The sequence below is a fragment of the Hipposideros armiger genome, unplaced genomic scaffold (assembly GCF_001890085.2).
Source record: "Hipposideros armiger isolate ML-2016 unplaced genomic scaffold, ASM189008v1 scaffold_439, whole genome shotgun sequence".
In the NCBI taxonomy this organism is placed as follows: Eukaryota; Metazoa; Chordata; class Mammalia; order Chiroptera; family Hipposideridae; genus Hipposideros; species Hipposideros armiger.
This window is the reverse complement of record NW_017731789.1, coordinates 644561-660057: the sequence shown is the minus strand read 5'-3', so window position 1 is coordinate 660057 and position 15497 is coordinate 644561. Positions and strand designations below refer to the sequence as shown.

General features: G+C 34.7%; 1 long non-coding RNA gene across 1 annotated transcript in view; it reads left to right on the top strand.

Annotated features, from left to right (window-relative positions):
* Nucleotides 1–287: 287 nt before the first annotated feature.
* Nucleotides 288–15497, top strand: part of LOC109394824 (uncharacterized) — a 148887-nt gene continuing 133677 nt past the window's right edge. Inside the window, exon 1 of the long non-coding RNA XR_002126515.1 lies at nucleotides 288–347. This is a non-coding gene — a long non-coding RNA (uncharacterized LOC109394824). The remainder of the gene's footprint in view (nucleotides 348–15497) is intronic.

The following is a 15497-nucleotide window of genomic DNA, read 5'->3' as shown; positions in this document are numbered from 1 at the left end:
ATGGCAGGTTTTCTTCCCAGTGGACTGAGGTCCCTGAAGCAAAAAAGAGAAGAATGGTTCTTATCTAGAGAAACATTGCAAAATCAAATGAACTAAAGACCCTTTCATATTTATGCATTTGGATACTTGTTTTTCACATTAAGTTTGTTTATCAAGTTCTAACTTAAAATTACTTCAAGGCCAAAATATTTCTTTGGTTGTGCATATGTTATTGAATTGGGACAGCGTGACTAGCATAATCTTGGTTTGACCATATCTTTATTTGATTTTTCTCTCTTTCCTCCAGGATTATACTGAGTGTGAGCAGCCAGACCAAAACCTCTGTGATGGCCAAGAACAAGGACTGGGTGAGCCAAGAGTGAAGGGGCAAAAGATGTTTTCGTGTGGTCAAGCCAACAGCATATTTGGCCTCCTTGCCATGAATGATTGATGAATTCTGTAGAATAGAGGAACTTGGGTAAATGAGTGCTTCTGTAATCAACTGACCATGCTAGAATTTGTGTGGTCACTAGCCACACAAATTTTGGCTAGACTGAGCAACCCAGGGAACAGAGGAATCTGGAACTTAGTGCTGTCTTGGCTTTCATTGTGTAGTATGTGTGTTGTTGTTTAAATTTGTTTTTAAATATCTTTTTCATTCCTGAGATTTCCCTTCACTTTTCTATTAAAATTGGAATCCTCCACATAAGTTTATAGGTCACTGGATCTTGCTGAGGGGAAAAGAATGGCTATCACAGCTTCCATAAAAAACAGAATATTGAATGGTAAATAATAAAAGGTGCTATGATTGGTTTAGGTTCAAAGACCATCTGACACTTACTTGCTAGGTGATATTGACGTCTTTTAACCTCTGTGCGACTTAGTTATGTGTATTTCATGCATAAAACGATGATAACAATGGCACCAATATCATACAGTTATTGTGAGGATTAAATCAGATAATATATTAAAAACATACATAGTGTGCTTGGCACATAGTAAGACCTCAGTAAATGTTACCAATTATTGCATTCTTGAGAATCTGTATTATGGATTGTTGTTTGTCTTAATTGGGCCATGAGTGACTTCAACGAATAAGAGCTTATTAATAAGCCATTTGTTTATACCAGCTATCAATACTCAACTAATTAAACTGAGGTGATAGTTGATGGTGTATAGATATGCTTACAGAGTGAATTGAGATGGCATGTGGCTATGATACAATTAAAGGCGTATATTCCTTCTGATAAACTTCTATGAATAGGTGAGACTATAATAAAGCCAGAAAAAAATTGAATCAGTGTTTATGTAATGAGAAAGTTAGATAACTTTGGGGAAATGCAATTTGTTTCATGCCAGACTTTTGTCCAGGGTCAGGCTAGTTCTAGAGTCACTTCCAGCTTTAATGATTTTAACCTATATTCCATTGGACAGGCAGGCATTTTGAGCTCAAAGATATTTTGGCTCAGATGATGATAATAATTTATAGGCCTTAAAAATCTTCTTTGAGCTGTCCCAGAAAAATATACTTCCAGTAGTGCTAGTAATATGTCAGCAGTCTATAAGAAATACAATAGGCCTGTTCGTTAAATCCCTTAATTAAAAATGGATTAGGGATGTCTGTACTAAAAATGATTGCAATGTTCCATATTTTGTGCATTGGTAATCAGTCCACTTTAAAACTTCAGACTAAATTTTAAAATGCTGCATATTTTATCTGCTATTCATTAACATTTGCAAATGGTTACTAAATAAAAATAAATAAATGAATTTAAAAAACAAAGGTTTCATATGCCACAAGTGTGTTCCGAAAAAGCTGGCCAAGTCTCCCAAAAATTCAGACTACTAATAGAAAGTATTAAAAATAATAAACTTTTATAGAATTCTTCCTTTATTATACTTCCATGACTTTTACTGAAATGCTTGCCACATGTAACTTAGAATCTCTGGGTCTTAGTCAGTATACTGGTTTTTCTCGTGTATTAGGAAGCTACCCCAACACCCAGGTGAGGAATATAATTCCTGTTCACTTGAATACCCCAGGATTAATTTTATGTAGCTGTGGATTTCTAGCTCCAGTCTAGATTATAGGGAAGCATCTGGAATGCAAACGTAAAGCAGTTTCTGTGAGAAAATAGAGCCCTCTTCTGAGGGTGAGAGTAGGCTGGTCCCTTGTAGGACCTCCCAGACTTGGAATGTACACCACAGGCCCTTCCAGAGTGGCTTCAAGACTTCTCTTCCAGGCTCAGCTATTGTTGTGTCTATTCACATTTTAACTGTTGCCATCTTATGGGTGTGGGGTGCATATGGTAGTTTGGAGAAGAGAGAAACTAAGAAACCATTCATACCATCAAAGTTAATCCTCCATAAACATTCTTGAAAGGAAAGCTGTGGGACCAAGTTTTACCAAATGAAATTTGTAATGGAGAAAGTGGACTGCTGATCCAATTATGTGTACTCTTTGGTAGACAGAACAGAACAATGACTTTATTAAAAATACTGAACTATTTGCATACTTAAAACTTGTGTCCAGCCTTAGGTGCAATAAACTCATCTACAGAAGAGATGGAAGCTGGAAGTATGTGATTCAGTGAATGGAGAAACTGACTCAGGAATGTTGTTTACTCAAAGAACTAGCAGTAATGTTATCTAATTTTCTTTAGTGAATCTATATGCACTGGAAGGGAAACAGTGTCTCTGCTGTCATATAGCATTGCAATGCTTCTTTCCATGTATAATTGTATATTATCAGTTTGTATATACACTACCAAAACAAGGTGACAAGGGTGATCCGGCACTGAAAAACCAAGGAAAGAGAAAAAAAATTCTAACAATTGTCTGCCTACTTTGTGTTAGCCACTATGCTAAGTTCTTTTATCTTCATTTTAGTATACCCTCAGTGTAAAAGCCTATTATGTTTCTCACAAATAGATAATATATTAGCACTATTGGATCTATTTTATTAGTTCAGAAAATATTTGAATGGGCTAAAAATTATTATCATCTGCAGTAGAGGCTACTACTAATCAAATTTTACAAATGAAGGCACTGAGACTAAGAAAGATTGAGTAAATTGCTGGAGATTTCATAGCTAGTGTTTGATTCTGAGAGACTGAATATACCAATAGACAATGATGAGACCATGTATAAAAATTGAACTCTGATCCACAACATGCAGCAACCAGCCCAGAAAGCCAAACCATTGTCTGTAGTAATGCAGACTCACAAATATTTCCTCTCATATTTTCTTCTAAAAGTTTTAGCTTTTATATTTATATATACACGTATGACGCATTTTGAGTTAATGTTGTGTATGGTGTTAGGAAGGGTTCCAATATTTTTCTGCTTGTGGATATCCGTTTGTCCCAGCAGCATTTGTTGAAGACTGTTTTTCCTCATTGAATTGTCTTGGTATATCCTTGTTGAAAATCAATTGACCATAAATGTGAATTTTTTGTTTCTGAACTCTCAATCTATTCCATTGACCTGTATGTCTAACCTTGTTCTGGTACCACACTTACTTAATTACTATAAACTTTGTAGTAAGTTTGGAAATTGGGAAATGGATGCCTTCCAAATTCTTCTTCTCACTCAAGATTTTTATTTATTTATTTATTTATTTAGTGTATTTTGGGTCCCTTGAATTTTCCATGTAATTTTTAGGAAATTTTTGTTGGAAAATTTTGCATCTATATTCACAAGAGATATTGATCCATAGTTTACTTGCAATATCTTTATCTGGGTTTTGTCTCAGTGTAATACTGGTTTTATAGAGTGAGTTGGGAATTGTTTCCTCTTCTTCTGTTTTTTAGATGAGTTTGTAAAGAATTGTTGTTAAGCCTTCTTTAAGTGTTCAGTAAGAATTCACCTGTGAAGCTATCTGGGCTTGGGATATCTTGTAGGAAGTTTTTTTCATTACTAATTCAGTTTCTTGATTTGTTATAGGTCTATTCAGGTTTTCTATTTCATTTTGAAAAGTTTCAGTAACTTGTATCTTCCTAGGAATTTGTCCATTTTATCTAACTTATTTAATTTGTTGGCATATAATTTTTATAATATTTTATTATACTTCTTATGTCAATAGTGATGTCCCCTCTTTCATTCCCCATTTTAGTAATTTGAGTGTTCTTTTTTTCCTGTCTAAAAGTTTGTTAATGTTGTTGATCTTTTCAAACAACAAAATTTTGGTTTTATTAATTTTCTCTATTTTTTCTTCTCAATTTCATTAATCTTTTACTTCTGTCTACTTTAGGTTTAGTTTGCTCTTTTTTTCCAGTGTCTTTAAAATGAAGGTTAAGTTATTGATTTGAGACCTTTTTTTAAAATTTAATATAGGCATTTATGGCCATAAATATTCTTGTAAACACTGCTTTAGATACACTTCATAAGTTTTTGGGATATTGTGTCTTAATTTTTATTTATCTCAAAATACTTTTTAATTTCACTTGTAATATCTTTTTTGGCCTATTGGTTATTAAATGTGCAGTTTAATTTCCATATATTTATGAGTTTCCTCAATTTCTCTTTATTATAGATTCCTAATTTAATTTCATGTCAGTTGGAGAACATACTTGGAGTTATTTCAATCTCTTAAAATTTATTGAAGGTTGTTTTATTGCCTAGCATATAGTCTACACTAGAGAATGTTTCATGGACACTTGAGAATAATGTGTGTTCTGCTATTATTGGGCGGAGTGTTTTATAGATACCCGTTAGGTTGGATTGATTTATACTGTTGTTCAAGTCTTTTTTCTTGTTGATCTTCTGTCTTTTCTGTTCTACCCATTATTGAAAGTATGGAATTGAAGTCTTAAACTATTAATGTTGATGGATTTTCTCCTTCAGTTCTGTCAGTTTTTGCTTCAGGTATTTTGGGATTTTATTGTTAGGTAACATATATATATATATATATATATATATATATATATATATATATATATATGGTTATAGCTTTCAGATGGTTTGACCCTGTTATCAGTATAAAATGTTCTTATTTTATCTCTAGTAACATTTTTTTGTTGTAAGTGTATTTTGTGTGATAGCAATATAACTACCTTGAGTGGGATTGTGTGGGATCACTTGTTTTCAACCTAAATAACTACCTTTATATTTATTGTAAGCTTGGTCTGCTAGCAATTACTTTCTGTTTTGGGAATGTATTTTATGTTAATTTTTGAAGAAGTTTTGCATAGCATAACATTCTTAGTTTCTTGGTTCACAGTTTTTTCCCCCTTTTGACACTGCAAATGCCATTCCACTAATTTCTGGCCTTCACTGTTTCTGATGTGATGCCACATGTTAATTTTATGGTGCTTTTCTTGTTTTGTTGTTTTCTCTTGAGCTCTCAAGATTTTCTCTTCATCTTTAGCTTTGAACATTTTTACTATGACATGTCTGGGTATGTGGACTTTTTTTGCCTTTATTCTACTTGGAGTTTAATACCTCCTTGGATGTGTAGTTTTCTTTCATTGTTGTTGTTTTGTTTTCTTAATTAACTTGGGGAGCTTTAAGCCATTGTTTTTTCAAAAAAATTTTTCTGCTGGGTTCTCTCTCTTCTCTTTCTGGCACTCCCATTACGTGTGTGCTCGTGTGCTTAATGGCATTTCACATTTCTCTGGGGCTCTATTTATTTTCTTCATTCCCCTTTCCCTCTGTTCTTCAGATTGCATAATCTCTACTCATGTATCTTCAAGTTTGCTGACTGTTTCTTCTGCCAGATCAAAACTACTGTTGAGCCCTTTTAGTAGAGTATTTCATTTCAGTTATTGTACTTTTCAATTCCAGAATTTCTATTTGGTTCTTTTTAAAATATAACTTCTATCTCTTAATTGACATTCCCTATTTAATGAGACATTGTCATACCTTTCATCAGCTGTTTACTTCATGACAGTTGCTATAAAGTCTTCTTTTGTTACATCGACATCTGGGCCCTTTTCAAGGCAATTTCAGTTGCCTGCTTTTTCTTTCCCTTTTTTTTTTTTTTTTTGGTATGAATCACACTTTTCTGTTTCTTTGCATGTGTCATTCATTTTTATTGAAAACCAAACATTTTAGATAATAATATTGTAGTACTTCTGTATTCAGATTCTTCCTCTTCCCCCCTACTCTGTGGAACTTGTTTTGTTGCTTGCTTTTTTGTTTAGTGACTTTGTTGGAATATTTTAATAAACACTTTTTCTTCCTATAGGGCACTATTTATGTCTTTCCATTATCTTTCTGTTAACCTGTCTTCCTATGTGGGTAACACACCTAGCTGTTAGGCCCCACTGATTGCACTCTTGTTTTTGAAAATGCCTTTGGGCATAATGCTCTATGTCTGATCCAATTAAATTTGGGCCCCTTTGAAGGGGAAATTTTTGTGGTTGGTCTTTAAGGTTTGTTTTGACTCCAGGAAGGCTCTTCCTAGCTGTATCTTTCCCTGGTTCTCTCTGGTAAACTTCTAGCTGATATATGGTTCATCTTGTTGCTCTGTGGAGCTACTGGCTTGCACTTAACTGCTTACCACCAGAATCCCCATTGTTTTTGATAGTGCCCTTAGACCTGAACTTCTCACTCTTTATTTCTAGTAAAGTCAATTCCCCTAGGGAGGACTTTGGAACTCTTCATTCTTATGTCCACAAATATCTTAGAATAAAATCTCTGCACCACTGCCACAGATCTGGGGGAGGAGATAGTGACCTGCTTTTCTAAGACACTCCTGATTTACAAGCAGCATGCTGGGCATGGCCATGACTCTAGGTCTTCTTAGGTTGTCTCTCCTGGCATGAACACTATGATCTGTGAGTGAAACAGAGAAATATTCTTGGTCTGCTACACCTGGGGTAGAACTTCTGCCCTATGAATGTGTGTGGGTAGAGGAAGAGAGGCTCAAACACTTCAATTATTTTTGCCTGGAATAGGGTTTCTGCAACATGGAGTTGTGGGGGTGGGGATGACAAATGTCAGTGGCCTACCCATCCTGAGGAGATACTGCAGTCCTTAGCTGGGAACTTAATAGGGAAGAAAGCCCTGTGTTCTTGGCTGTTCTTACCCAGACTGGGCTTCCCATCACACTGAGCTGGAAGACAGAGATGGAGCTGGTTGAGGTTCAAATGCCACAGACTCTCATTCTTGTTACTGAGATTTAGTAGATTTTCTTCAAGAAATGTTTTGTCAATTTCTATATACTCTTAAAACAATTTCTAGAGAGTTTAAATGGTATTTTAAAAGTATTATTTTATGTCGGGTCAGTTACGGTTCTTTTGCTGGGGATTATATCTGTGGGAATCTTCATGGTGCTTTTGTAGATGTTATCCACCTCTAGTCCTTCTTGAATTATCTCTTTTCATTTTGAGCTGTTCCATTCTCCTTGATTAGTCAGTCCTTCTAGGTGCATTCCCGTTTTAAGTCCATTGTAAAATATATTCACTTGGCTTCTCCCAATATAGTCTACCCAGTTATAAATTGACCTATAGAAGATTTTTATAAAGGTTGAAGTTGTAGTTTCATGAAATGAGAACAGATAAGCACTTGATAATTCAAATATTGTGCATTATGTGGCCATTTTTCCTTTACTTGAGATTTATTTACTTGATTAAAGATACAGCTGAGTAAGGATAAATCAGTTTATTCCTTAGCATGTGCTTTTCAAAAAGTTCTTTAGAGAGTAGAAAAGATTTTAAAACCTAAAATGAAACTGGAACCTGTAGTCTACAGAAATATTCCTTGTATTCTTGATACAGTCCTGTGGCTCATGAGCCTGTAAAATGATCAGGAGAAGCATTCAAATAGAAAGGAGGAATGATCAAAAAAAGTGTTGGAGTAATACATCAATTAGGTATGAGTGTGTAACAAAACTCAGTGGCTTTACACAGTAATTATTTATTATTTTTCTTGACTCTGAAATTCAACTTATCTCGGCGGAGCTCAGCTGAACAGTTTTGTCATTCTTGCCTGGGTTCACATTCATCTCTGCTGTTGGCTGGAGGTGGCTCTTCTCTGTGCATCATCTCTCATTGTCCTCTTCCTATGACTAACAAGTAGCCCCAAGATGCTCTTCTCATGATGAAGGAAGAGATGCAAGAGAGTAATTGGGAACATGCAAGGCCTCTTGAGGCCTAGGTTTAGAACTGGGCGCTGTAACTTCTACTTCATTGTTCTGGCCAAACAAGTCACGTTGGGTATGGAAATATACTTTGCATTAATGGGAAGAACTCAAAACTCACATAATAGTGGAAGTAAAGAATTAAGGTCAATCGTGCAATCAGTCTACCAAAAGGAGTTAGAGAAGAAGTAAAGAGAGTTTTCCCGGTCCAGTTAATTCTGTGAAATGTAAGTTAAAAGTTCCATTTTTATTAGACTAGAAAAGAAAGGAACAATTTTTGCAAAAGATACTAATTCCATGTTGTTGAGGGGAGGTATGCAATACAGAAAACTTAATCTTGGGATGGAGCTTACCAGTTATCATACAAGTAAGCAGACAACTCCTTGCAATGTGCCCTTTCATGATAACAAATGCTTGTTTTGTGCTTTCTTATGTGGCCATCTTTTGTATGGGCATAGAGCAGATTACTCTGGAAAGCAGATAACTAACTAAGCATTTCTAATTCTTGGGAGGTTTAGTCTTTACTTTTCTCAGGAATGTGCAGCATCAGCAGGTTCTGTTTGTCTTTAAAATGGGGAGGATTCTAGTGAAACTGACTAGTTACTCTACAAATATCTTAAAACTGTGGAACTTTCCCTCTGGAATTGTTATATGTGAATGGATTCCTACATTTTACAATGGAAAAGCATGAAATCACAGCCGGTTTGGCTACTGCTATTATTCATTTAGCAGGTTTTATTCTTTTAACAGTTAAACTTCCATTATGTTTTACTATTTGTTACATACCATTTTTATGTGTTTCACAGTTTTATGCATTTTGCAGTTAACTATTTGAAAGGATGTTCAGTCCTTGACAGTAAGAGTGATTTACCATTCTTGTGTTTTTGTCCTTACTAATGCTGTGTGTATTTTTTTTAAAGATAATGATGTATTCTGCTATTAAAGCAAGTCTAACAACACATTATTTCTCTTGCTTCTAATAGCAAGTCCTAATGTTTTAAATGTAGGCGTGTGTGCTTGAGAATGTACATATACGCAACATGCACACCTTCACATGTTAGATGCTGCATAAAACAGACAGACAACCAGGTGAAAAGGAACAGAAAGCTCTGGTAATCATTACACGGATTTTTGAAACACACACACATATACACATAAATGCAAGGCTAAATTGGTAATGGTATTCTATATGTTAAGTGTAGCAGAAAATAAATATAATTTGAGGGAATTCTTATTTATCAGATGTTTTATTCATTATTCAAAATTAATAACACTGAATTTTAAAAGCAGATTAATTCTGATATTAGAAAGAAGTTGCTTGGCGAATTTAAGTTTCTATGCATTTGTAATAATAATTTGCAAAATTATAAGAAAGTGAAATGTTTTCTTCTATTAGATTTATTTTTATATGTTAATGCATGTAAGGTGACTCAAAGGTAATGAGAATATTCTACCTTTTTTAAAAAAACAAACATCTTATAGTACATAATTCAAAATATATGTGTTCATCAATCCATTAAAGGGAGAAGCCAAATCTTTTCTGAAATAGAATTTTTTAGATGCTTGTGAAAAATTAGTTTGTGAGTGTCATAAGAAAATCATTCTCATTTCCTTATTTTCAGTCTCACCCATAAATATCATTCAGCTTGATTTTTCAAACTTTACATGACTTGTAAAAAACCTTAATTCCATTAATAGTAAATATGTTCATATGAGTCTCACACCCAGAAGCTACCAAAGTTTCCCTTTCGTGGATATCCTTTTAGACATATTTTAAGCAAATACAAGCACATATGTGTGTTTGCTTCTCTTGTATTTTTCAACATACATAGTAATATGCTCATGAACAATTTCCTGACGTTACTTGGTTTTATTAAGAAAAATCTTGGAGATCATCTTATATGTGGTTTCCACATTTATTTTTTTTCACAGCTATAGAGTACTCCAGTATATAAACTGGTCGCTAAGTAATGGCCAGTTGCTAATGAGTAACTTTATATCCAAATGACTTATGACTATTTCAAATCAAATTCACCTTCAAGGGACAAGAGTTCCAGCACTGTGGGTATTGACAAGAATGTGTTACAGACTCTGAAGTGAGCCAAGCTATTGTGAAAAATGGTAATATTACAGAGGTACTTTGAAAAATATAACAATAATTTGGATGTATACATCCATCATATGTTTTAAAAATAATTCTCATTATTTTACAGTGTATCTCTGATTATGGTCACAATACAATGACGTGTTTTCCTTGTGTCCTATCCCTAAATAATGTGGGAAGAGACTTAGTTTTGTTTTATTTTTTTTCTGCCTTATTACAGTAGCTTCTCTTTTTCATAGCTTATAAAGTGCTAAAGAAACCCTGTAAAGTGAGTTTAGTCATGTTGTCTTCTTTCCATTTTATTGAAGAGCAAACTGAGCAAACCGGGAATAACTTGTTCATGTCACAGAGCTAGAAATAGACAGAGCCAGGTATTGAATCATCTCCATAATCTAAAGTGAATTAATGGTATGGTTTCTTTCATAAGAATGACAAGAGAATGTGGCTGATAGAATGAAAATAGCGAGATGAATATAGAATCTAGGAAGATATCATCAAAATTAAACAAAGCGTGATAAAAATCCAGAATCCAATTAGGGAACAATGAGATTTTTGAATCCAATCAATCTGGATGAAATTAGCAGCAACATGAATATCTTGGGTAGAATCATCCTAGAATAATTATTTCTCTGTTTCATCAGGTATCAGGGTCTATAATTTCAACCCAATAACTTCAGCCTGTGTAAGACAATAATAGTCTCCCTCTAAGTTTTAAGTTATTTAAATCTAGTGCAATTTTGAATTAAAAATACAGCTGAAAAAATAATGAAACCTATAACATTAGTGCGTTTTTGTTAAACTCAAGGTAATCTGTGTTTGTCATTTCACGTGTTTGCTATATTTAAGAGAAACTTATATATTAACTTTTGTGATTTTAAGCTTTAAGGGATAAGAAAAGGAATGTTTTTTAAAAGTAGTGTTGGAATAGAAATTATTTAATATAGTTAAGAATTTAATTTATTAGTTTAAAAACAGTTATCTGGGTACTTTGGAAAGTTTTGACTTGTTAAAATTGTGAATTTGTCCTATTTGATACATTATAAAAATATGTCATGATGTAGGTTTATTTTCATCCATTGTCCTGGGAACTTACTAAACCATTTCAGTCCAGAAATTTTTATGGGGGAATTTTCTTGAATTATTTATTAATTATTTTCTCCTGTTGTTTTTAATCTTCTTTTCTTGGCCTCTTATTATTGACTACTGAATCTTTTTCTATTTGTCATTTAATTATAATCTTTTCCCCCCTCTATTTTCTATTCTTTGTCTTTTTTATTTACTTTCTGGATACTTTCCCCTACTGTACCCTCCAACTCCACTTTTGAGTTTTTCAATTCTGTTATCATATTTTTAATTCTCAGGGACTCCTTTTTTATTTTCTGAATGAAAAGAATCACCATGTCCTTAATTCACGAATGCCAACTCTTCTCTTAGCTCTCTGAGGACATTGATGATAGAATTTTGTTAGTTCATAGTCTGTATTTCCTTCAAGTCAATTATTTCTCTTTAGGCTTCTGTCTTTCACATTAGAGACTGTCTTCAAATGCTTCTGCATTTTGGCTGTAGGCCAAGTCTATTGGCTCTTGTGTGAGGTATTCAAGTGGTGATTGGAAGCTTGGTGCATGTAGGTAGGCTTGTAGATCTGGTCTCATTGTAAGGTGATCTAACTGGGTCATTTCAATGGAGAACATCCAAGGTCAGTATTTGTTTGGCCTTTTTTTCTTGGGCATGCCGATTCTCTAGAAAAGATTCTCTTGAACTCTTCTCTGGAGATCAGAATTCTCACTGTCAACAACCAGAGTGCCCTGTGCCTGCTGTGCTCTGACCAGATAGAATCTTCCAGAGAAAAAACCTTCAGTCTTATGTAGAAGAGAATTATAAAGTAGACCTGGTGGTTCAATTGCTTCTTATATTTTCAGCAACTATTTCTGTTTTTAGTTCCATCTCTACCTTGTCATTCAGAGGTATCTGGATGCATAAAGTCCAAGTATCTTACAGGCCATGTTTTCCTTCTAGGGTCTTTCTTGGGTTTATTAAGGCAGCTGCTACTGTCTGTCTCTTTCTTGCTTTTCTTATAGACCCCTCTTGCATTTTTTTGATTCTTGTGGATGTTGGATTTTTATTTTATCATTTTACTATCACTTTAATTAAATTTTATGATGAGCCCAAGTTTTTTTGTTTTTAATTAAAATTTATTGGGGACAATGGATAGTAAAATTATGTAGGTTTCAAGTGTACAATTCTGTAATACATCGTCTATATATCACATTGTGTTTTTACCACCCAGAGTCAGTTCTCCTTCCATCACCATGTATTTGATCCCTTTACCCTCTTTTATTCCCCCTCCCCCCTTACCCTTTGGTAACCACTGAACTATTGTCTGTGTCTATGAGTTTTTATTTCTTTGTTTGTCTTATTCCTTTGTTGCTTTCAGTTTTATATCTCATATTTAAGAATCACTGAAGTCATATGGTTTTCAGCTTTTTCTGTCTGACTTATTTTGCTTAGCATAATAATCTCAAGAACCATTCATGTTGTTGAAAATGGCATTATTTCATTTTTTCTTATGGCAGAGTAGTATTCCATTGTGCATATATACCACATATTCTTTGTCCAGTCATCTGTTGAAGGACACTTTGGTTGTTTCCATGTCTTGGCCACTGTAAATAATGCTGCAATGAACATTGGAGTACAAATATTTTTACAAATAAATGTTTTCAAATTTTTGGGGTAGATACCCAGGAGGGGAATTGCTGGGTCATATGGTAATTCTATTCTTAATTTTTTGAGGAACCTCCAGACTGCCTTCCATAGTGGCTGCACCAATCTGCATTCCAACCAACAGTGTATGAAGGTTCGTTTTTCTTTTTAAAGATTTTTATTGGGGAATTGGGGGATGGGAACAGTGCTGGGGGATTGAGGGAAGGGGAACAGACAAGTTGCTGTCCTTTTGTTCTTCAGTCTAGTTGTGAAGGATGTTGCTTCACTGGCCCAAGCTGGCACCATAATTGCGCTCTTCCCAGGCGAGGCAGATCAGTTGCCGGCTTCTGGACGGCCACTCACTGCGGCTGCTGGCCGCTCACACTGGCTGCTGGCTACACACAGTAGCCCATGGCAACCACTGCAGCAGGGGCTGCAGCCTATGTAGCCGGCGACTCATGGCAGCCCAGCTCCAGGTTGAGCTGCTGTTCAGCATCTTAGCTGTAGAGGGCAGTGTCACTGGCCCGCATATGTGGGATCTGAACCGGGGCCCTCTGGCATCCCAAGCCAGCTCTTAACCAACGTGCCACTCGGCTGGCCCTGAAGGTTCTTTTTTCTCCACAGCCTCTCCAACACTTGTTGTTATTTGTCTTGTTGATGATAGCCATTCTAATAGGTGTGAGATAATATCTCATTGTGATTTTTATTTGCACTTCTCTAATGATTAGTGATGTTGAGCATTTTTTCTCATGTCTTTAGGTCATCTGTATATTCTCTTTGGAGAAATGTCTATTCAGGTTCTCTGCCCATTTTTTAATTGGATTGTTTGTGTTTTTGTTGTTGAGTTGTATGAGTTCCTTATATATTTTAGATATTAGCCTCTTATCCAAGTTGTTGTTTGCAAATATTTTCCCCCATTTGGTTAGTTGACTCTTTATTTTGTTGATGGTTTCTTTTGCTGTGCAGAAGCTTTTTAGTTTGATAGTCTCATTCATTTATTTTAGCTTTTACTTCCCTTGCCTTTGAGGTCAAATTCATAAAATCCTCTTTGAACCCAAGGTCCATAAGTTTAGAACCTATGTTTTCTTCTATGTAGTTTATTGTTTCAGGTCTTGTGTGTAGTTCTTTGATCCATTTTGAGTTAATTTTGGTACATGGTGACAGAGAGCAGGTTACTTTCATTCCTTTGCACGTGGCTTTGCAGTTCTCCCAGCACCATTTATTGAAGAGGCTTTCTTTTCTCCATTGTATGCTTTTGGCTTCTTTGTTTAAAATTATCTGTCCATATTTATGTGGGTTTATTTCTGGGTTTTCAATTCTATTCCTTTGGTCTGTGTGTCTGTTTTTCTGCCAATACCATGCTGTTGTGACTATTGTTGCTCTGTAGCACAAGCTGATGTCAAAGAGTTAAAATGGCCATATTACCCAAAGCAATAGACAAGTTTAATGCAATCCCCATCAAAATCCCAATGGCATTTTTTAAAGAAATAGAACAAAAAAATTATCAGATTTGTATGGAACCACAGAAGACCCGAACAGCCAAAGCAATCCTAAGAAAAAAGAATAATGCTAGGGGTATCATACTTCCTGACATCAATGAGTCCAAGTTTATCTATCATATATAATGGGAAGTTTTGCAGTACTTTTCAGATGCTCATATTATGACTAAAAAGATTTTTTATTCAGTCTTGATAACAAACATTTACTTCCTTAACAACACTGTTCTGTATATTCTCAACATTATCTATACATTTGGCAGTAGCCCATATATCTGTAGACATGTACAATGTGCTAGACTTATGTGAGTAGTTATGTTAACAAGGATGATGGGCAGACACATTTAATATTTTCATCAGTCATTTGAATTATGGCCAAGTATATGCAGAGCACATGCATTAAATTCACTGATAGCATGGGTCAGTGGTTACTTGGACAGTAGTGTCAAAAAGCAGAAACAAACATATAACTAATTGAAAAAAGAGGCAAAGAACAAGGAACCATAAAAAAGAAAAATTAAATCCATATTCATTTATTAGTGTACATTGGCTTTGTTTGAAAATGGAAGTAAAAGGCTCGTAACTGATGATAACTAAACATGAGTCAACAATATATAAAGTTTTCATATATGTTTACATATATAAAAGTTACTGGTTTTTGTCAATAAGAAAACAGTTTGATTAAAAAGCTCATTAACCCTTCTAGAATCAACATAAATCAGGCTTTTATCACAATTTGGTTTAGGGGCCTACAATGTCAGCAAGATGTGCGGACTTTGGAAAGACTTCAGAAGAGAGCAGTGAAAAAGGATTAAATTATCCTGAACTACAGTTGGAGAGGAAAGCATATAAGAATCACAGCTGTTTAATCTGGTGAGGGAAAGGCCAAGAAGGGATAGAACAACAGTCTTTTTTAATTATTATTATTTATTTTTTATTGTGAAATAAACATTTTTTAAAAATTAGTTTCAGCTGTGCAACACAGTGCAATAGTTATACTTTTTACTCCTCAAAGTGACAACCCCCTCCCCCAATCCGCCGCCTCACTCCCCCGACATATCATACATATCTATTAGAATTCCCTTGACTCCACTCCCACACTATATTCCATGTCCCATGACTATATATATATATA